The sequence below is a fragment of the Micropterus dolomieu genome, linkage group LG14 (genome assembly GCF_021292245.1).
Source record: "Micropterus dolomieu isolate WLL.071019.BEF.003 ecotype Adirondacks linkage group LG14, ASM2129224v1, whole genome shotgun sequence".
Lineage (NCBI taxonomy): Eukaryota > Metazoa > Chordata > Actinopteri > Centrarchiformes > Centrarchidae > Micropterus > Micropterus dolomieu.
Window position 1 is genome coordinate 21314262 of NC_060163.1, and position 23529 is coordinate 21337790.

A 23529-nucleotide genomic window follows, 5' to 3' on the forward strand; every position below is an offset into this window, starting at 1 on the left:
TAAGGATTCAATATAACTTTATATATACATATTATATGTTAACTTTTTACATCCACCTAATTATTATGAATCTGAACCTTTCCTCTTATCCCTTCATACAAATGAAGTGCAGGCTCCCAATAATAGTGCATTCATTTTTGTTTTCATTAAAAGTACAGTAATCCAGAAAAAAATGAGCAGAGTTTTAAATCATGTACAACAACTTTTCCCAAAGAGGCATGGTCCTCCCATGATGTTAGAGACAGGCAGGGAGAGAGAAGAAAATTTGGCAGATCCACAAAGCAGTCTGGTTACACTGTGGACACGTTGCAGCTTCTACAACTACAGTATGGCCCACGTTGACCTTTAATTTACTCTGCTGTCTTCTTTTTTAACTTTCAACCCCAAGATCTTGTCCTGGTTTCACTTGTTGAAATCAATGAATATGAATATTTAGCAGACAGTTATCACAATAGCGCAAATGACCTTTGTGTATGTGAGCACAAAAGTCCAAGGTTTTATTTCTGAAATAGACCCAGTATCCATTTTGAGAAAATAAAATGAAGAGTTTATAAAATACAGCATGACTTCTCCCCTGTGATCATTCACTTACATTACAATGAAAGTGTTAAATATAGTCCATGATTGGTTAGCTGGATCAACAAAGACCATAGACCAACCATAGAATTGGTCAAAGAATCAAAAAGACCTTAACAAAATGCATGAAATGTTCATGACTATAAAACAATACAAAACTGAATCAATTTTGGGAAAAAAATAGAGGTACTATGGGAAAAAAACAATAATAGTAGTACTTTCTAGTAGCTACATACAAATCATCATAACAAAAATGTATGAAATAATCGTCACTATCAAACAAGACAAAACTGAAATTATTTGGAAGAAAAGATGAAGATACAACGAAAAAAATAAATGTAAACATTAAAAAAAACAGTAATAGTAGATAGAAGGTACCAGCTACATACATTTACCAGTGTCATACTAGTTACTACATACACTAGCTAATATGAAATCATTGTTCGATCCATGAGTAGAGGTACATTTTACCATATTATCATGACTAAATGATTGAAAAGCTGCAAAAATGTCCAAAACATCTTCATAAAGCTCATTCTAAAGACATTTGCTAATGTTGGCTTCAGCTACAGGGAAAATGAATAGTTTCTGGGGAAACTTGTGTGGTCAGCTAGGGATTTTGTTTGCAGTTAGCATCTCTTCCTTGTCTAATGAAAGCTGAGTGTCTGCACAAACACCTGCCAAACGGACAGACAGCTGCCAATCTCCATTATAAGGATTTCACTACATTTTCTCCCTATTTTTAGTAAGGTGTTACAGCACACCTTTTATCATATCAAGTACATATATTTCTGATATTGTAAATATCTATAAAAAAAACTCTGTAGGAGCAACCTAGCTGTTCTTTATGTGTGAATAAATTGTACTATAGAAATAGGAAACTTCTATCCAAGTGTAGTATTTCTTTAGTGTCTACTATCCTCCCTTTCAAATTATGTAAGGCTTGTCCATTTCCTATGTTTTCTGCTTGGTCTCTGTTGATTAATAAAACTTTTTTTCTTTAGGAGTGTGTGGCAATGACGGCTGTTACAGAGATGCAGTGAAGAAGATAGCTTTAAGCCATTGTTTGCAGCCCATAATGCAACAATAAGTGATTTAAACTGCCACAAGTGCACAGCAAGGAAGCTTAAGACACTCCCATTTGAGTGACTTTTTTTTTTTTGGAGAGAAGGATGATAGGGGTATTGAATATCACAGTTTTCAGGGTGTTTTGAATAAAGTGAAAATAGGGAAGTCCTGTTTCCCAGCGTCCTGTTGTTTGAGAGGAAACCCATTTGATAAGAAATGTGCCTGTGCGCTGTCTGTGATTTTAACTTAAAAATCACGTTTTGGTTTTATTCTCTTTCTTTCATCTGTGTTCTGAATGTGTACAACACTCTAGATGAATAGGCAGAATCAGTCTTTTAAGCTGTACTTTCTGAGTGACTTTCCGTGAGTGAAATGAAGCCGAAGCTCACAGGACAGTGTTAAAATAGAACTGGTAATTTTCTGGTGTTTGGAGTTGCTGCAATCTATAATATATTTTTTTCGTGGCGAGTCTCTTAGAGTTCAGACTGGTGGTTTGGGTGGAATCCCTCAGAATGAGTTTATAGCATTTCAGCTGCATTCAGATATCCTACCTTTGTAGGGTAACTAGTGGACAAGATATTTAGCATATTTTAGCAAAGAAACTTCAATTGCTGTCAGGTTCTTCAGCCAAAGGAATCTTGAACATTGTACAACTTTCAGCATTGCCAGCATAGGTAATCACTAGAAACCCTCCCTTGTCTTTGTGCTGTAAGAGAAGAAGGAGTACAAAAATAACTGAATTGGAGCCATCAAGCTTTGCCGACTCAGAGGAGGAAATTCCAAGCTTGTCATTGGCAGCTTGTGGAAGTACATGAGCCTAAGATGTAACAGGTTGTGGGAAAAGGTGTCTTCACAGTCACTGCTCCAGATTTGTCATGACTTTCTTCCTGTTAATGAGAGTAATGTGACTTTTTTCCACAATGAAAGCTGACAGGACTAGAAGCATTTATGAACGGAACCTGTAGCTGTTTGATGGTGGGACCCTCAAGTCATACAGTTCTTATTTGAAACATGTCCTGTACAGATGTTAAGGAAGCTAAAGGACCTTTAATTGGATCACTTTACTTGAGGTAATCAGCGGTAAATCAAGTAACCTCATATTTTGGAGAGCATATCTTTGCATAATTAGGTTTACATGCGGGATTAAGACTAGGCAGAGCTTGCACAGTAACTAAAAAGGCCTAAACTGTGCATTCCCCAGCAAGTCTCTGAGCTGTAGCCAGCAACACATAGCCTTGTCCACGTGTTTCTACTTGCAAGTCTCTGAGCCTTTGCTGCTCCAAACTCTAACAAGGCCAAACCCTCTGTCTCCCTGTCTCACTTCTTTCTATCACCTAGTGCCTGGAGACCCACTTTTTCCCACCTTATTTAAGGGGCATTTATTTGTTTTTTGCTTTTTAAAAACTATAATGTCTCCTTTGACTCACTGTCTCACTGGCATTTCAGTATAAGGCCACTAATACTTGCTGTTAAATCTTTGTTCCATGCAGGCCATTATGATGTTTTTTAATGATATTCAATTATGGGGTTTTGCAGACATTTTATGCTTTGTTTACAAAGAAGCCCGTTTTAGACCCACCTGCTTCAGACAGATTACAGGGTATGATGAGGAAAATTGTACAGTATCGTGAATAAAATCAGTCACTAAACAGTATATCTTTAAATTCTAAATGGCTGTTATCAAGTGTACTACCAAACTATAATACTGTTTATCTTAACAGTTTTCCAAAATGATATGTGCACATTAAGTAAATAATCGTGAAAGCTGACACAAACCAGAGGTGTTCAACTACATTCCCCAAACTGTAAAACTTTTTGTACAGTACAACACTTAAGGGAGAAAGAAAACGAGGTTTTGCAAGATTAGCTTTGTGGACAGAGAGCATACTGAAGAGATGAAGTTATATGTTGTCAAGCCAATTGAGTCTTATCCAAACACAGCTGAATTAATGTAAAATGTTTTGTGAAACATCCGACATTTCAATGCAACACACAGTTAGTTTTTCATTGGTAGGGGTCAGTGGTTAGATGATTGATACGACCCGTACCATTTCTTGTTTTGAGTTTGTTCTCTGGGGACATGTACACTCTCCTTCTTGCATGCTTCTCTGCTGCTGTTCTGTAATTATGCCCAGTGATCACCTCATTAGTTTAGAGAATTCCCACAATAAGTTTTAACATGCATGTGATTAAGAACTTAAGGGAGAATAGTAACAATAACAGCATGATGATTGGCAAATTGTTTGGTGATTATGAAAATGTATTCAGAGGTAGATTAATGATGCATTCACCTCATAAATCATGACATGGCTCTTCCCTAAATGATTTTCCATTAGTCACTTTAAAAAAAAAAAAAAAAGATTTTATTTGATAGCACCAACATCAAATGTTCATAGTTGGCTTTCAATAGTCACTTTTAATAAAAAAAGTATCTGCTTTGGTATCTGTTTCAGTGGTGATTCTGGCATTACTTGGTACTAGATGGAAACCGCATTTTGTGGCACTGACCCCTCTAATAGCTGGATCTGATCACTCAGTATTTACCATATATATATACATATATATATATATATGGAATTCTACCTAGTGTAGTAGTGTGTCATAGAAAATAGCTATTTCATACACTACCCAGGTCATTCCTTTCACCTGGTAGCAATCAAATTTCTTTGTCTGAGCAATTCAAGATGGGAGCTAGCTTTTAGTTAGTGACCATAAATTGTACATTACTTATGCATTGTAGGATAGTTTGAGGCCACTATATAAATTACCATAATTGGACATGTGGACAACACTGCATATACAATACACAAACATACAATACAGTGTACTATGAAATGTGAACAACACACTAAGTAGATCAATTTGTAGATGCTACCTTTTTCAAGTTTTCAAATGAAACTGTTGATGTTTAACATAGATCATCACATACTGTACGTCACAAAAGCCACTGTCCATCGGGGTGTCCTGGTAGCCTAAAACTCAATTCCAACTGTGGACTTTAAATAAATGTCATAACTCTCTTCCTCCCAAACCATTTCCTGTCTGCAAAAAATGCTGAAAATAATATATTTTAAAGTCACTGTGCAGAATTATGACTTGGCACTACTGCAGCTCATTTGATAAAACCTGATGAGTGAGCTCCTTTGTAAACTTCAGGTCTCCAGCAGAGATCCTCATTCACAATAAGGGCAGCCTGTTTCTAATGTGTATGTGTACAGTCGAGCAAATAACTAGTGTGACTGCATCAGTCGCCCTTGTGAAAATAAAACATCCAGCTCTGGCCCAGATGCTGCAAGCTCATTCGAAGTAGTAGCATCAGTTGAAAAAAAAAAGGGACTTCCACGCGGCGTTGGGTAAATGTTCAATTACAGGGTACATGCTTCAGCCCACTTCTGATTGTTACTTCAAATGGAGCCCTACATTAACTGCAATCATCTCATGAAGGCCCAACTTTGTCTTTTTAGTCTCCAGGATCGGGTTAGTGCCTGCTGGCTGAGCACCACTCTCCCCACTACAGTAGTCATTTACATTCGGGACAGTCATATTCTGCACTAGCAGGCGATGGATGGTTGGAATATATGCTACTGTAAAGATGTATATAATAGATGAATTCATGAAGTCATAGTTAAGCTTGGTCCCTGTTAGGTTGCTTCTGCTGTATCAAAACTGCAGTCTGAAAGGGTAAAACTATCTCCCATCAGTATTTCCAGAACAGCCAATATTAGGTGTGACTGTTAAAGTAGTAGTAGTTTGACAAAATCATCTTAACCCAAGGTCCACCTACTAGCTTTTTCTGTCCAGCTTTCTACCGTCATAATGGAATTATTTGACATTTTGTGAAATACGCTTAATCACCTTGCCGAGTGTTAGATGAGATTGATACCACTCTCATTTCTGTCTTTTAAATGTGAAGATACAGCCAGGATATGGTTAGCTTAGCTTAGAATCAACATTGAAAACAGGGGGAGACAGCTAGTCTGGCTCTGTCCAAAGGTAACAACACTCGCCTAGCACCTCTAAAGCAAACATCAGAGTGGTATTGATCTTAACTTCTACCTATGGGAAAATGAAAATAATATTATTTCCCAAAATGTCGTACTATTTCTTTAACTCAAGGGGAAGTTATTAGCTTTTTAAAAGCATTTATAAAACATTCACAATTGACACAACTTACCACAACATAATGATGTAGAGGCAACGCCTATCCTATCCTTAATCCTCTCTTAATTCTGCTTTTTCTTTGAAATTAGTATAGCATTAGGCAGATTATTAGAGTTATTAAATAATGTGTTGTACACCAGCAAAATTATTACTTGACATTTGATATGATTTACAGATGACCCAGTCCTGTATTATACATGGTGGTACATCAATCAATTGTAAATCTTTGTCATTTGCATGAAATTATCACTAATAAGATAATGTAAAAGGTTGCACAGAATAGGAAATGATGTGTATAAATTATTTATTATTTAAATAATTCAAACACTTTTTGAAACTAGAGCTGCCTTATCCAGCCTCTCATGAGCTCCACCCATCACAACACTTCACCTCCCCTTTGGGGCGTGAGAGAAAAAGGTGGAGAACCCAAAGCTAAAAGCCCAAAGTCTGCACCAACATGGTACCACAAACTATGTTGGCCTATCCAATGATGGATTAATTTTAACTGCCCAGCTTTTGATTAGAAAGTCAGATGCCACATGGCACATATTTTGTTCAGGATTTGACATGGGATGTGCTACATGGCTATCTGTTGGCTTTGTTTCTCTGACAGAAGACAAACTTCAGCAAAGGCCTGTTTCCCCTGTTTCTCGGTCTGGTTTTCTTCTTGTCTGTGAATCTGGATTTCTCCACTGTCCCTGCCCCCATCCAAACTCCAGCTCTCCATCCCTCCCTCTTTTTCTCCCCGCCTGCTCTCCTTTCTCCCACCAGCGCAGACATCCAGTCAGACTCAGAGAGTGGATGGAAAATATGACTGGATCCTTCCCTGACTTCAGATAATGTGCAAGACTGCTGGCAAGCGTGGCACTGCTAGAAAAAGGGAAAGGCAGAGACAGCATATTGGACAGTGAAAAGTTAAGCTAATGGTTGCTCTTAGAATCTCATGAAGTAAATCCTTTGGAGCAGAGAGTGTTAATTTTGTAGTGAGTTTATGTTCAGAGGTTAATCCTTTGATATTTAAAAATTATTGACTGTAGCAAATGACAGCTAACTGTCAGGTGAGATTTTGTGGAAAATATGTCCAAAGAAAATGTGTACAAAAGCTCTAGGACAACTGACTTGTTCTTGGGCACTACACGACAGAGAATCAGAGGAAACCCTCAAAGTGTCCCCTTATCTGATGACATTAGGTTGATTATCCATATGTTAGCACAACGTCCCAGACCATAAGACAAAAACCAAGGAGCCCCACTGTGCATATGGGTCATATTTCGCTGCCACACAGGCTCTGTGAAAGAGCCTGTTGCAATGCGATGAGAGAGAGAGGCGTTAGCACAATGATGTTGGGATGGGATATTCTATTCTGGATGGGGGACACACAAAAATGGAAAAAGTGACACAAGTTTAAGTGTGTGTCTCCAAATTAGACACGTTTATCAGGAACTATTTTGAATCATCAACTCCAAATTGCTTATAAAAGTTTTGAAATTTGTAGTATTATAACCTGTCACCGAGAGAAATGCAACTAAAGAGATGCTTTGTCTAATACTTTGTCTAAAGTTATAGTTGAAAGTAGTTTCCAGTTGACCTGCAGTCTCTTCAGGGTGGCTTTCCAACATCTGGGAAAGTTAGTCAGTGCTTAAACTACACTGCCCTGTCCTTTTATCCACACCTCTTTTGCTCATCTGCATTATCCAAATATCAGTATTCTGTAATCTGTAGTATTCTAAATGCCATGTTTTGCAAATCTCTTAGTCATGCTAAGTACTTTGATTATTGCTCTGTTCAGTTGTAAACTTTTGACTTATAAATAGTGTCAAAGAACCATGACTTTAGGCTAAAGTCTGACTCTGTCGCAAAGCGAGTTTGCGAGGAATGATTGGGGGAAGTGAGCTCAGAGATCCCGTCTGGAAAAGTCGTTACCCCAAGTTGGCTGCCGGCCCCTCTGCAAGCGATAATAAATGCTGGGGCCGACAGAGATGTTCACATGTGAGGAAAACGGGGGAAAGAAGGAGGTACAGCTGAGTAGAAAAAAAGAAAAAGAGACAAGCAAAGAGAAGCAAGGATAGAAAGACAAGTATAACCGAGTAGGAGGAGGTGTTGAGTTCTCAAATGCATTAAAAGGGAAAGTGGGGTGTTTAGTCTCCATATTGAAGCTCCATTATTTCTAGAGAACCAAAAAAAATAGAGAAAAGGAGGCAGATGAGACAGCAGGTAACCTCAAACTTAGAGAGACTGGAAATGGAAATAGGGAAGTCAGTAACTGTGTAGGGGGAAAATTCCCATCTGTCTGATGACTCATACTCTCCCCTCAGCCACAGAAACGATAATTAACAGCGTCCTAGCTTTTACACTGCTAAGACAATATTCTGGGCACATTTTTTTAAGCAGGAATGCCTTACTACCCAAAACTATTTCAATGCATTCTTTATCTTTACATTAGCTGGAAGCACTGTCCATCTGTAGTGTATATTACCGTTCTTAAATTGAGATGACTTGTGGTTATGAGTGAATTAATATTACTAAAGCCTGTTAATATGTATGACTGCATGGTAAGTAAATGATTGTCCTGTACTATCTGTCCCTACTGAGTTTATAAGATTATGACATGATACCCAAGGTTCCCATACAATTCAGATATTACTTTACATGTCAGTGTGCCAATAAGTCCGAACTTCATGTCATTAATTTTTTTCACATAAACTTAAAATGTATGTATGATATTTTCCAAATATATAATGTTTTTACATGATGCTTTTTTTATAATCTAGAGATCCAATTAAGGGAGGAAAGTCTTCCAGATCATTTCATGTTTTACTGTTTTATTATTATTCTAATCTCTTAAATAATTTTGTTATTCTTATCTAATAACATAAATAAATCTTTGATATTATAAATACTATTTTGTATTACTGCATTTACGGTAATTTAGGTATTATTTCCCATTGTTATTTTTATGTAATGTAAACTATAAAGATTACGTAACCTCAAACAAAACGTGTTTGCTTTCTTACTGTTAGATGAGATGTTATGATTTAGATTGATTACACATAACGTTACTGCCTGACGTTAGCGTAGTAACGCTGGGAGCCTTGCAAGCTAGCAGAACAGTTTCCAACAACGCCTAGCTGTTTTAATTACACGTTATATATTGTCGATACAATATATGTATAAATACAAAACGTGACAGGTTGGTTTTGAATTGTTTACCGACCAAAAGCGGGACTAGTTAACAGGTAACTTACTCAGGTGACTCTTGGGTGTATCGATAGATTGCTAACTAGCTAACGTTATAGTGCTAGCTATTTTGCTAGCTAGCATGTCGCAAAACACACGTTGCTTGCGGCTAATAAGATGATATAAGATGTAAATATAATAACACCGTTTTGGAGCAGTTGGAATAGGCCTATGTATTCTTTTAGGGTAAGTTTGTCTTAACATTATAGTTTCCACCTGCTACCAGTATTTTTGCTAAATTAGGCTAAACCAACCAGGACCAGTGGTGGAAAGTAACTCAATAACGTTACATTTAGTTAACTGAACTACTGTACAAAAGTACAGTTTTGAGGTAAGCTACTAGTACTTTACTTGAGTATTTACATTTTCTTTCTTACTTTATTCTTCTACTCCACTAAAATCAGAGGTGTTTTTAGTCCACTAACGTTACATTTGTATTTAGTTGTTAATTTGCAGATTAGGATTATGATAAAAAAAATATAATCAACAAATAAATGATGATCTGATATTATAGGATAAGATAAGATCCCTGGAAAATTCACAAGCTACCCAGTTATACGAATTAATTTAAATTATTTGATATTTAATGTATATTATTCTGAAACGGGCCATTCTGCTTAATGAGTCATTTTATTTGTGGTACTTTTAAGTATATTTTGATGCTTATAGTAACCATTAGTAGTTTTACTAGAATGCATGCCTTTTTCTTGTAATAGAGTACTTCTTTCACCACTGACCAGGCAAGGCAAGGCAAGTTTATTTGTATAGCACATTTCAACAACAAGGTAATTCAAAGTGCTTTACATAAAACATAAAAGCAACAGGGAAATATAAAAAAAGGGAAATTGAAAAAATACACATTAAAAAATAATAAAAGTTACAGTGCAGTGTACAATCAGGGTTAAAAGAGTTAAATGGACAATAAAAACTGGCTGAGGGGTTGAGCAAATAATTGAGTTACAATTATTTTGAAAAGAGAATAAACAGTACACTTAATCAACTCTCTCTAGCTAGTCTGTACTCGGGTCCATAGCAATCTTTGGGTCCACTGAAACTCCAAAAACCCTCGGACACTACAGAGAAACCAGGACATGTCTGTCCGCAGGCCACTTTGATCCAGTTATACTCTGGACCCACATGCGCGTTTACAGGTGGACAGAACCACGACCAGTCCAAATTCTTTATTAAAAATGCACAGATGATGATTTATTTTTTCATCAACCTCTACAGCTCCACAAGTAATCAATGTTAAAGCAGAATATCCAGGCACCAGACCTTCATCAGGGCAGGCATTCCATAATGGCTTTATTATTATAATACAAATAATAGTACTTGCATTGGACCTGAGTGTGCAGAGCTGTCCCTTCTCCAATTACTGTATGTTCCTAAATAAATATTCTACATTTAGTCAGGTAAAAGTAAAGAGAGGTTCTTGTTTTGTTTAGTTAACATTGGTTTCATATCTGTGTGTTTAGTAAAGTGTCCTGAGCCTTCCTTTCTCCATATTTAACATTTCTGGCCTCTCCAACCTCTGCATTGTGTTGTGTCATGAGTGCAGTGATCTGAATATTTTAAAATTAATCCCCTCTGAAAAAATGTTCCTTATGTTTTACTGTTCTCTTTGCAGAAAACCTAACTCTTCAGGAAGCCAGGCCAGTCTAGCAGCAATATTCATCTGTGCACCATATGTGATTTCAAAAGTAAGTTTAATCATATGGAGGAAGAGAAATGCTCAGAGCCTTTGCAAATGTTCAACCAGTTTCATATACACGTTATCACACATTCGATGAAAAAAATGAAACGTTTTACTAGAAAGTAAGGTATTGACTAAAGACTACAAAACCCTACATGTCTTGTATGCTGTGATTCTAATTAAACACGGGTCTCATCCTCAGGCTGTGAATCAGTGTCACCTTATGGCAAGTTGTTGTTTTTTTTTTCAGTGAAGAGCAAAATGCCTCTGTTCATGTTGTTTTCTCAAGGCCCCCAGGTTCCAGTGCTTGACATTACATCAGCATATGGCAGTGAAGGATCAAAAGATGCCTCCTAGCTTGGACTTGTAAGACTCCCTCCAGGACCAAGCAGGAAACCACAGGAATGATGTTCTGAGGTAAACGACACTCTGTCTGTTTGTTTGTGTTATTTGTGTGAGAAAAACTGTTTTTTTTTTTAAGGTTGAGGTGTCATGTCTTGGGGAAGTAGTCCGTTACTAATGACTGAATGTGATTACTTTATGAGGAAAGTAATCACATTACTAATTAGTTTAATGTTATTTTCTTAAAGTTTTACCAATCCTTGCCTGACATTGGTATTGTAATTGTAATTTGTCTTAAAGTCTGCAAAGTTGGAAGTGAGGCAAAGAAAAGTGTATTTCAACAGCAGCTTTCAACTACAAGTCCTTTACAGAAGTCATAAAAGCCATGAAGACAAGATTAAAAAACACAAGATAATAAAAAGATATACATTGGATTTAAAAGCATAAAATAACGACAAAGGATTTAAATGAAAGGGTAGTGTGACATTGTCACAAACACACACACAAACCTTGTTGAAGTTAGGGTGAATAGATGGGTCAAGAGACCATGTGACTCTGACAAGGGAGAACCCTGTTTGTACCAAATTGCTTACTGACAGTCAACATTGTTTTCCTTCAAACCATTACACAGTCTTTCCCTAACCTTAAGCTAATAGTTTTTGTGCCTACGGTCTTAACCATAGCATCGTTTTTAATTTCAACTTCATATGTACAGGAAACAGTTGTCACACAGTACAATAAAATTCCTATTCTGCATACAACTGTTTTGTGTACATATGACCATAAAAGTTTGAATTTGAAATCTTTGTTAAGATTAAGTACGTAGGCACAAGAACTGCTTGGTTAGGGAAAGATTGTGTAATGATACAAAGGGGAAATAAAGGCTCCATCCATCGTCAACCGCTTATCCTGTGTACAGGGTCATGGGGGGGGTGGAGCCAATCCCAGCTGACATCGGGTGCAGTCCATTGCAGGGCCACACATAGACGAACAACCACTCACAATTGACAATTGACAATTTAGGGTCACCAATTAACTTAGCCTGCATGTCTTCTGGATGGTGGGAGGAAGCCGGAGCATGCAGAGAACATGCAAACTCCACACAGAATGGCTGGGTTTGAACCCACGACCTTCTTGCTGTGAAGCAACAGTGGGTCAGCTCGTGTAGTGTGTGACCCCCTGTTTACTATCAGTTACGTAGTGTCAAGACTCCCGTCATAAGACGGCATGTTGTGTAGTGTGAACAGCACAGCGATCGGCTGACGCTGAAGGTCGTGTAGTCTGCACAAGCCGGATTCAGGATTTTCTGACCTGAAAATATGACCCACGTGAATCATGCTGATCTCTAATCATTACTCTTTACTTTTGCCAGTAAAGAGTAATGTAACAAATTGCTATTTCCAAAACAGTTATATTATTACACTCACTAATCCAAGTAACGCTGCGCTACTGAACGCACCATCCCTGACGTGAATGCGCGACCGTGCTGCAGCTCAGCTGCACCGGACCTTATGTTGTTCAAGTCAGCTGTTTGTCAAGACGCTAAAGGAAGACTGGGGAACAGGGAGAGAGAGGTATTTTCAACAGCTGTAAGTAACGTTATTGCCATTGTGTCACAGTCTAAGATGCAAAGAACATTGTCGTCCACCCGTTTTATCTGTATTTTAACTGTAATAATATAACTGTTTTGGAAAGAGGAAACACCAGTATGCAATGTCATTTCTGAGCATGTGCAGTAGATCCCTTGGTACTCCATTAGATCGAGCTTGCAGTCCAGGCCGAAGTGTGCTGAGTACTTCAGAATGGTTGAGAAGAAAAAAGTGACCTCAACACAAAAGAATGCAGTGTGGTCTGTTTTCCCTCCCCTAACATCCAGCATGGGCAAAAATGACTTCTCTTAACCTACTGTTTAGCAGAGGGAGTGTATACGACTTGAACCATTTAAATGGCCACAGCCGCCGTCTTCTCCTCCTTAGTCTTCTTCCTCCCTTATTTTCACCTCCTCTTTTCATGGGGAGGATGTGAGTAAAGTTGCCACGTTAAATGCTTTCTGTCTTCCCCTTTGCAATTGTTCTCACTTTGCAAAGAGATCTTTGAGAAAAAAATGTTGTTGTTGGCAGACGTCTTGGTCCTCAGTATACACACGAAAGCTATAATTGTTTAGTCATTAAAGTTCACTACAATCTATATCAAAAGCAGTGTTTTTCTTTAAAATATGATTGTATCAAATGTGACAAGATAATCTTTAGGTCATCCCAGATCAACTCAGTGTTGAACCTGAAACTTAAAACATTTCTCTTAATTTGTTCAAGTCAAATGTCTGACATTTCATCAGCTGTATCTTTTGACCTAGATTCCCAGTTCTACAAGAAATTCTCTTCGGCCTGTGTGGCATTAGCATCTCTTTTTCTGCCACTTCATTCATTGTTTACCATGTTGAGATTCGACCATGGAGGCCTCAGGAGAAGAAATGTCATGCATGATGATGCATCCTGGTGCCAGCCACATGTTCAGAAACCACCACTGCTGCAGGAGGAGGAGGAGGAGGAGTTTAGATTTATGCTTGCCTCTTGTGTCACCCTGAAAATTCAGGGCTAACAGCTTTCAGATGCGAGAGGAAGTACGGAGGATGCTGGTGGTGGGGTTGGGGGGCTGTGTGTGTGGATTGTGCTGTGCAAATTATACAAATGATCTGTCCTAATATAAGCATTTTGAACAGTCAGTCAGTCACAGTATGTGGAGCTTTGGAAGTAGGTACATGGCAAGAGTGCTTTGGCTAATTATGCAGAGGGATGTTCATTACCTGCACTGTTTTATCACATTAAGAGTAGTGAGCGGAGGGAGGCAACCATGACAACATTTCAGGAATACATTGTGTTATGAAATGTTCGCCTGTGTAAGATTTGAATCTGGCATGTTTGGAGTTTAGACCTTGCTAGACAGGATACTTTACATTACAGAGGAAAGTGATCAGAAAGAAATGGAAACACCTGTATGATTTAATACATGTAATACTGCAAAAATAACTCATTTTAAATTATCAGTTTTTGTTGAGACTTCAGTGTTGACCCGATCATTGGATGTTTTCTAAGGATGTACTTTGTGGTTGTGTCATTTTCACCTACATTATAGTGAAAGTTATTTGTGTGTATGTCATTGTACCCCTATTTATATATATGGAGGACTAAAAGTATTTGTTTATTGCACCTATAATTTATTTACAAATGGCAAAAACAAGCCTTGACGAGCATGGCATGCAAACATGCTCACAATGACAGTGCTAACATGCTAATGCATTATCTTAGTTTAGAGTCTTAACATTTGATCATTAGCACTAAACACAAAGTACAGCTGAAACTGATTAAAATGTGATTAGTTTTGGAGGCATTTGGTCATAAACCCAAGTATTGGACAAATAAAAAATTGACCCGATGATAGTGCTCAATGAAAAGTCAGGGGGTATCTGTAGAAATTATGTGGAAATCCATCTAATAGTTATTTCAGGCTTCATCAAAGTGATGGACCGAACGGTCAACATTGCCATGCTGCTAGAATGGCCATAAAGTGAGCAGTTCTGAAATATAAAGCATATTATTGCACCGTAATGGACACCTTACATGTAAGCATTTGTATATATTTCATTTGGATTCATAGTCTGAAGTACATGGTAAAGTTGAAAGCGCGAGTGTGATAACTGGCCCAGATATTACCTTGTGAATTTTGTTAAGTCTTCATTCACAGTTCTCGTAGCTGTTCAAATCAGGCAGCGCTTCACATGGCTGACACAACTGCAGGTACTAATTATGCTCTGTTTTTATATCTAAAGCAGTCGGCTCCTGACTTTTGTCTGGATGCCAGTAAATGTAAAAGTTCTAATTCTATGCTGAATGCTTCCTCACATTTTTCATCTTCAGTGACAGTAAGGGCTTAGGCCATGCCTACTGAAACCCAATGCTGTCATTAAAACGAAGAACTGTAATTTTTCGCTCCATTCTTTGCACGTGCACATACAGTTATGCTGCATGGACACCTGGATAGTTCTGAAACCAGGTGAGCCTGCTGAGCTGTAACAGATTCTCCCGTTTTTACCATGCTGTGTGGCAACTGGAATTTTAACAGAGGCCGCATTGCCCCCTGCAATTCTGCATTTAACTGCATCTGTTAAAATGCCACATAAAGGCAAAATAGCCACTCCTTTGACACCTGAGGTGTCTGCCTCTCAGGTAATAGAATATTATATTATACTTTCTGTCTTGCTGTCATGAAAGAAGGAGAATGTACGCATTCATTCAACTGTCCCTAAAAGACTTTGTATGGTGATTTGTTTAGTATTAAGCCCTGTCTTTGAATCTCGTGCTACATTGGAAAAGCACTAAAGTGTCAATATTCTATATTATATTATTATTATTATTACTATATTATATTCTTCTTATCTTACCCTTTGATTGATCTTCAACGCCGCAATGACTTGAAATAAACTGCAGCAAACCCCTTCTGATGACTAATTCATAGATGCAGTGGAGTGCAGTGAGTGAATATCACAGTCACTGAGGCCTTTTGCATTGGACTTGAGCTCAATAAACTCTCATCCTAAAATAAATGCTAAATTAGAGGGTTATAGAATGGAGGGGAAAAAGGCCAATGGGCTTGGTTCTTGGCCCCATGCACTCAGTCGCTGTGGAGTTTTCTTTCCTGTCTTCTATTATTCCTGGTCTTCTGCCTGGATGAGTCAAGAGAGGAAGAGAGAGAAGGAAAAAGAGAGGGTGGAAGGGGGAGGTAAGACACGGAGATAGACAGACAAAGAGGTCTAGAGAAAGACAGAGAAGATGGCAGGGAGAGGTAGAAGAAAAGGGCCAGACTGGCTGTACTGCTTCTCTCCTCTGTCTGATCTGGCCAGTGTTTAAACAAGGATTTGAATGACAGAGTAAATTTTGAAAACTTGGGAGGTGTTCAAGTATAGCCATTTTGTGAGCACTCCATTTTCAATCCACAGTAACATTTAAAATGTTTGTATAAAAGCTTCGTTCCATGGTCACCAAATTTTACATGCTAAAGTGACAAAACTTTGGTATCTGAAATAAGAATCTTGTTCTTTCTGACTTGTGACCACGTCACTTCAGCATTTATAACTAAAATAATTCATTCCATTATAATATCCACGATGCAAAGTAAAAACTTCTCCGTGTTTTGAGTCAATGGTACAAATGTGTCTTTGGAATAAACTGTGTGAAGTTATTGAAACTTGTTAACTAGCAGTTAGATGAAGAGCTTTTATCGCCCTCCAGTAAAGACAGGAGGGGAGCAGACGACCCAGTACAGAGAAAATTAAATAAATCAGAGAGCTATTTTAACTGACTAGTGCTAGCATGTTTATGGGTGACTAGCGTGTTAGTGGTTAGCTTGTCAATTATAGCACTTCACCAACTAGTCACTATTTTATGTCTCCAATTTTCTCTACTGACTGAGAGAAGCAGCAGTTCCCCAAATTCCCCAAAGAAAGCTCCAAGTTGGAAACTGTGAGTTATCACATCTCATAGGTGTTTTTTGTAATAGTTGGGATGTTGATTGATCCCCAAGGCTAGAAGGCCATTGACAGGCTGGACATAATGCAAAAATAATCAGAATATAAATAGTTACATAGAAAAAAAAGTTTTCCAGTTCCTCACATAAGCACATATATGTATATATATCTCAGACAAAATATGTTCTAACACAGGTACAGAAATCTTCCCAAAACTTTCCCAAACACTGCAGTCCTTTGCTCCTTAACACTGTCTTCTGCCTAACTTCTTTTCCAGTCACATCCTACTGAGACGTGTTTAATGGCTGAGCCATGAATGGTGTCCAAGAGTGACAAAACCAGATGGTTTTGGATGCTGGTGCTGCAACCTGAGCGAACATCGTCCCTGCAGCGGCCAACTTTGTGATCGATATTCATACTAAAACAAGTGTCTCACTGGAACTCTGCCCCTGTGAAGACAGATATGCAAGATTCAGTGTGTCCTGTTCACTGTTCCCAAAATATTTTTTCCCATCAATTTGTCACATCGGTTATCTTTTATCGTAAAATGTATTGTATTTGGAAACCTCTCCCATCGTAACGCTACATCAAAGACTTCTGTTTGTTTGAAGGAAAAAGGATGCTTTATGCAAGTGTTTGTTAGTGTAAGTTGAGATTCATATGCAAGGGCCCCCACAGGAGCAAGTCCACGTTTATAAATGAGGCTCTTTTGCTGCGCTCATTGTTTACTAACTGAGAAGATCAAGGGCTCTTTATTCAGGGTGTTTCAGCACCCCTGGGTGTTTTACAATAGCTCTAGGTGTTTCTGTTTTTTAATTGGGAGCCAGAATCCAGTTTGAGGCCCTTGCAAAATGTACAGTAGGGGGCTGGGGGCCATTGAGGGCTTAATAGGACTGCATTGTAATGTTTTATGGTAGTGGAAAATGAATATGGGAAAGTGTGACACCTTTCATTGTTGTTGCACAACTTATACAACTTCTTATACTGTGTCTTAGTGTTGTAGTCAAGACTGCCCAAACCGAGACAAAGTCAAGACCAAGAGCAGAGTTTATCGAGACCGAGACAAGACCAAGACTTTTAGGGGCTCAGACCAAGTCGAGACCAAGGCCTGTTCCCCACATTACAAGACACACAATAAAATGTGGAATGAGATCATAGTTACTTCTCAAATTGATCTGATCCACATTCCCATTTAAACACCCACATACAAACACCAAGAGCTGAAATCAAAATAAGCATCTTTTTTCAACACTCCATGCTTACAATTGCGGGTAGGGGTGACATTTTACATTTATTTATTTTTTTTACCTTTATTTATTCAGAGAAGCTTCACTGAGAGGAAGCCTCTGGGCCTTTCTCATTTCCCAAATTTCTGTCTCCTCGATCCTGAAATCGATCTCAGCACGCCATCTCGAAGGACGTCTCAATTCTTAAAATGCACATCGAGGAGGGAGGAGCGAGGATCGAGGAGGCTTACTGGAGGAGCTATAAGTGAGGATACATCAGTGTATCGTTTGCGGAACTCTTCAGCCGCTGTGATGTTTACAAGAGGCGTGACAAGCAGCTGGACCAACCAATGGTCGGAGCAGGGCGCTGCAGTGTTCCTGTTGTATTCATAAGTTGTATCAGTTAAGCCTATTAAAAAGAATCAAATGCGCAATCAAACTTTCTGCCCATCACCATTTGTGTAGCGCTTCATAAAGTGCCGTTCTAACCATATTCCTTAATGTCATTTCACTTTGACATTACTGATGTTGTTATTGTTGAATGTCCTGCAAGATTGTAAAAATGAACAGTAAATAGCGGCTGGATGAAGCGTCTCCCCAGTGACACTGCGCGCATTTACGCACGAGCCACAGCAACATAAATTAGCCTTGCTCAAGGGCACGTCAGTGGTGGTAAATGAGGGAGGGCAAGCACTTCTTGGTTTACTTTCCACACCCAGATTTTATCCTGCCAGTCTGGGGATTGAACCTGCAACTTCCCAGTCACAAGCTTGCTTCTCTAACCTTTGGGCCACTACTGCCAAATCGTCCAATCAAAGTTAGGATGTTAACAAATAAATCAGACAATGCAAAAACAATTTATTGATATTCCCAAAGTTATGGTCTTGATTGGTCTTGAAATAAAATCCCGAGTCCTCAGTGTCCAAGACTGACTCTAGACCAAGTACAAATTTGGTTGAATCTGAGATGTGACTAAGACCATCAAAAAGTGGTCTTAAGACCGGTCTCGAGACCAAGACCGGTCTCAAGTACTACAACACTACTGTGTCTATGATGCTTTATGCTTCAACGTGCCATCTTCATATAACATCATGAGATGGGTAGTGGTAATGATCCTTCCACAGGTTGATCTAGTGAAACCTCGTCATACCATTTTTTCTTCCTCTAGATAGTTTGATAGAAGTTTGATTGTCTTCTAGGTTATTGTTGCTGAAACAAATGGCTCTTTGCTTAGAAAACAAACATATTGTCTGTGAAACCTAAGTGGAATTGTGTAGTAATTTCTGATTCAGATTATTCACAAGTTAAATGTATGCTTATCAGTAGTCACCTGTGTCACAGGCAACATCAAGGACGTGATTGAAAACTTTGTTGCCATGGTACTCGCAACCTCCTTAAACCTGCAATATGGCAAAATGTTTAGTCAAGTTAGTTGGTTGCAAACTTTGTCTGCCTTTTGCTGCTGGGTAGGTAGCGTTCAGTTTGTTTTCAGAGCTTCATTGAAAACAGCTTCCTGCTGTGGCAAGAAATGAGACTAAAAGATTTCTACAACTGAACTAGAACAGTTAAGTTGCTGGGTGGTAAACGAAAACAATGAGCCAAAAGATGCTAAAATGCTCTGTACAGCCGAGGGAAACTGCAGTCAAGTCATAATTCTTTCTGGGTTTGTTGCTACGAGCGACCCCTTTCATATAATACAGTCATTTTATCCATTGTTTATTAAAAAATATAGATATTGTAGCTTTAAAAAAAGCTGACAGCAGACACAGGACAATATCATCACTTTTGTGACTTATCCACCTAAATAAAAACTAGTACTTATACTTTATACTTGTAAGACAGAAGAGATTAATTGTGTGATCGTTCATTCCTTGACGCCATGATATGATTGCAGAATGAGTTATACTTTGTTGAGAGACAACTATCAACAATGTCAAGTGAATTTAGAATAAATTTAGATGAATTTAGAGTTGCAACAATTATTAATTAATTGACAACTACTTTGATAAAATTATCAATAGTTGGCAATTAATATTATAGTAATTTTGGGACTATTGGTCAGACAAAACATGTTTAAGCTTTTTAAGCGAATGAGCAGGAGTCTCCCTGTAAACTATCTAATCTATTATCAAAAATAATTTAAGGTGATTAAGGTGTCTCTTTTCTACACAGCCAAAAGTGCTGATTGCTGCCACTGGGCTTTTGGTGGTTATTCAGCAGATTAAGCTAAGTCAGGATCAGGCTCCCCAGTGTCAGGGCTTCATAAAGCAGCCTGCTTCCACTCAGTTAATGGGTTGCATACGGCCGGCAGAGCGGCAAGGGTACCAAAGATGGGCTGGCAGGTTTTATACATCTTCAAACTGGAGGAGATGTTATGTTGTCAGTTAAACCATGCATGTGTAAACCCTGACCCCCTGCCTGTAACCTCCATATGTGCAACACAGTGAGCTGGCACTTACGCTTTATGAGATGCTGACATGACTGCACCATTGCTGCCTGGTATATTGTGTGGCTACTTAATTCTAGTAGATATCATCTAACTGAAAAGCAGCTTTGCAGTTCAAGATTTGACCCAATGTAGGTATGTGAAGTTTAAACGCCTTCTGTCGGTAATAAGGAGAAACACAATTTATGTGGTGCTAGCAGCTGCTCAGGGGGAGGGGTACCCTGATTCAACTGGACAACACCTTAAAGCCGAGATGAACACTACAAGAATTTAACCTCTACTCAGGTCGGCCCACATGAAACTGCAAAATCTGGGTTACGATTCCACGTCACAGCTCAAATGGAGAAACCTGGTGTCCAAGTTTTGACTTGACTAACTGCATGTGTGGAACCGTTAAACCCTGGGATTTTTATCCTGAATTTGGTTGTCTGTTTTGCAAATAGTAACAAATTTATGAGCATGGAAAAGTAAGTCAAACAAAGATTTGGGTTGATGCTAAAGTGAATTATAGATGGAGTCAGGATACTGAGAGAAATGTCTGCTGACATTATTGTTGTGTTTATTGCACAGCTTCAGTGTTTCAGCTAGGACACAGACTGTCTCTTCAGAGGAAATACCATGGACGATATATAGAAAAGAACAGCCAAACGGGTTAGGGATGGGAAGGAGAAACAGCAGCTTTTGAGGTGTCCACGTCACATGTTTAACTACAATAAGCAATGGTGGAGGGTTTGGGGTGAGTTGGGAGTGGGCGGAGGTAATGGATGCTTAGGTTCTGATTGGCTCCAGCCGGTTGCCCATATTTAGATTACTGTCATGTCCCTCCCTGGTTTGTGTTCAGCTGTGCTTTGGAATGAAAGGCAAGATGTCTGGTTGTTCTCTCTTACCACATCACATCATGGAAACTCACTAAGAGCTCGTTCACTGGCTCTGAAACGCACCTTTTTCTGTCATTTATTAGCTGTCTCTCCCCTGGACAGACTTACATGTTGGAGAAACTGAAGGCCATGAGAGTTTTGTTCCTTTTTCCTGGCTCATGATTGGTGCAGTGTATGGAAATCAAATTATTTATTGATAACACATTAAGTAGTTTTTCCTTGTAGCCCCAGAGAATCAAATAATAAAATGAAGCTGGGGTCATAGGGACACAATTTGGGGGTAGTTTCTGATTACATTGAGAACATGAAGGCAATTGTGTATTAACGGCCTCTTTTATCCATCTTTACTTTTGCTCTTCAAAGACCACTACTTAATAAGTATAAATGTGTATAAATTAAATAAAACTGACTGAACAGACAGGGTCTGCATGTCTGGATGGCTGGTGTTTGCTGGCCAATTACTATGCCAAATACCAGCCATTTGTTAAACCTGACATTCTGTGTCATTGTGTTAGCTTCCCAATTTTTTTTCTTTTCTGTCCACGTTTGCAAGCAAAAGTGTAAAAAAAAAAAGGGGAGGTGCTCTTCTTTGCCTGACATGAAGTATCAACTTTTCAATTCCCAGGCCTGCCACATCAACAAAGGGAGTATCCTTGGCTGAGATGCAAAGAGGAGGAACAAAAACAGTGTCACGACAAAAAAAAATTTAAGAATCGACCACAGAGGGGGGGGGGGGGCAGTCCGTTCTGGCAAAATTGAGTTTGTATGATGATGGTGGATGAATATGCACTTACACTACCCTCTGACACCACTAACCTACACTTTGTTCCCAGTCAGTGTTGATGCTGCTTTTATTACTGTACTACACTATGGATGAAAAGCTACAGTATTTATTAGATTAGAGCTTATTGAGAATTTATATGAAAATAAAACATATTTCTATATTGAAATCTTCGCTGCATGACGGTTACAGTGTTTTTTGATGAAGGAAACACTTTTGTGAAGCAAGGTGAATCATCTTTGCCATGCACCAAATATCTGAGTTCATTCAAAACAGATGGGTTTAGTTTTTAGAAAGAATTTGAAAGTCCTATAACAGATAATAATCTGCAGATTACAAAATATTAATGTACAGGATTTGATTTCACTATCCCACATACTGTCAAAATAAAGCAAGTAGCCACAGAGAGTGGACGCCTGGCTTGGATGTTTAAAGTAAAGACAGGTATGTCATCATTGGGTTATCAAGTGTGCGCCTCCCAATTTCAGAATCACTTCAGCGTGTGACTTTAAGTCACAGAGGATAGACTTTTAATTAAGTTCAATGGTTATACTTAACCTGATAATGACAGTGGCCACCCACATTTAGGACAGGATCCACAGCTTCCTACCCCTTCACACCCCTCTGACTGTAATGACTAATGACAGCTACCTGGGTTATTGTTAGGTTTAAGCAACACTTTTATTTTTATTTTTGAATAATATTTTCTTGAAAACCTGTGAAAAAATAGATTGCGTATAACAAATCTAAAGTGGTATTTTGAGGTAAAGAAATTATGAGGATGATATGGTAAGGAGGCTCATTGTCATGCTAAAAACCTGTGATCTCGCAATTTGCTATAGATATTTTACATATTAACCACTGAGATTATGGAGGATGTAAACCTCCAGCACTCGTCTCGTCTCAGCCTACCATCTCTCCCTCAACATGTCAAGACACTCAACAGTCTGCATTCCTCCTCCAAACAGTTTTTCTGGAGCTCAGCCGTTTTACAAGACTTATTTGCCAAAAGCAGTGTGCTTTCCCCCTCATCTGGAATAGAAATAGTTATGTTGTTTAATATAATTTGTTGGGATGATACTGCATGTGTCCACTCTGACTGCACTCAGCTGTTGAAACATAAGAACAGTTTTTGCATTAAGCAGCTCAAGATTTCATTGTTTAGGCTATGCTTCATCTGTTTCCCTTTCTTTTGGTCTGCCACATCTTCACTCTCGACCTCTGTTAACACATTTTGCCATCTCTTCCTTTCTCTCTCCTTTAATTTTTTTGTCCTGTCTCTACCTGTCTTGCGCATTGCTGAAGTTCTTTATTTGACTTTACACCCCCCTCCCTGTTTCCCCTTAGACATCTCTAAGCAGTGGGAGGGAGAGAAGCACCCTGTCAAAAGAGTAGTCACCCTGGGGCGTCTCTCCTGAGAGTTCACGAGGTAGGAGTGCAGACCTTGTGTCAGACTCCAACTTCCCACCTGCTAAACTCAGCCCAGTCCCACCCAGCCTCTCCCTGCCTTGCCCATAGGAGTGATTTATTTCATAAAAACTAACAAATACTGCACCATGAAATCATACAATTTGTCTTTGGGCTGTCAAATCAACGGAGG

At 38.7% G+C, this 23529-nt stretch overlaps 1 long non-coding RNA gene across 16 annotated transcripts in view; it reads left to right on the forward strand.

Moving 5' to 3' along the window:
* The first annotated feature begins 8845 nt into the window (after positions 1-8845).
* The window catches only part of LOC123982718, a 36093-nt gene continuing 21409 nt past the window's right edge, over positions 8846-23529 (forward strand). For 3 of the 16 annotated variants that reach the window (XR_006828042.1, XR_006828035.1, XR_006828038.1), the window contains exons 1-3: positions 8847-9041; positions 10670-10742; positions 11025-11152. This is a non-coding gene — a long non-coding RNA (uncharacterized LOC123982718). Of the gene's footprint in view, positions 9042-10669; positions 10743-11024; positions 11153-13430; positions 14139-16875; positions 17699-17920; positions 18264-23529 lie in introns of those variants that run through there. The other 13 variants (XR_006828039.1, XR_006828036.1, XR_006828040.1 and 10 more) reach the window with 9 other exon arrangements.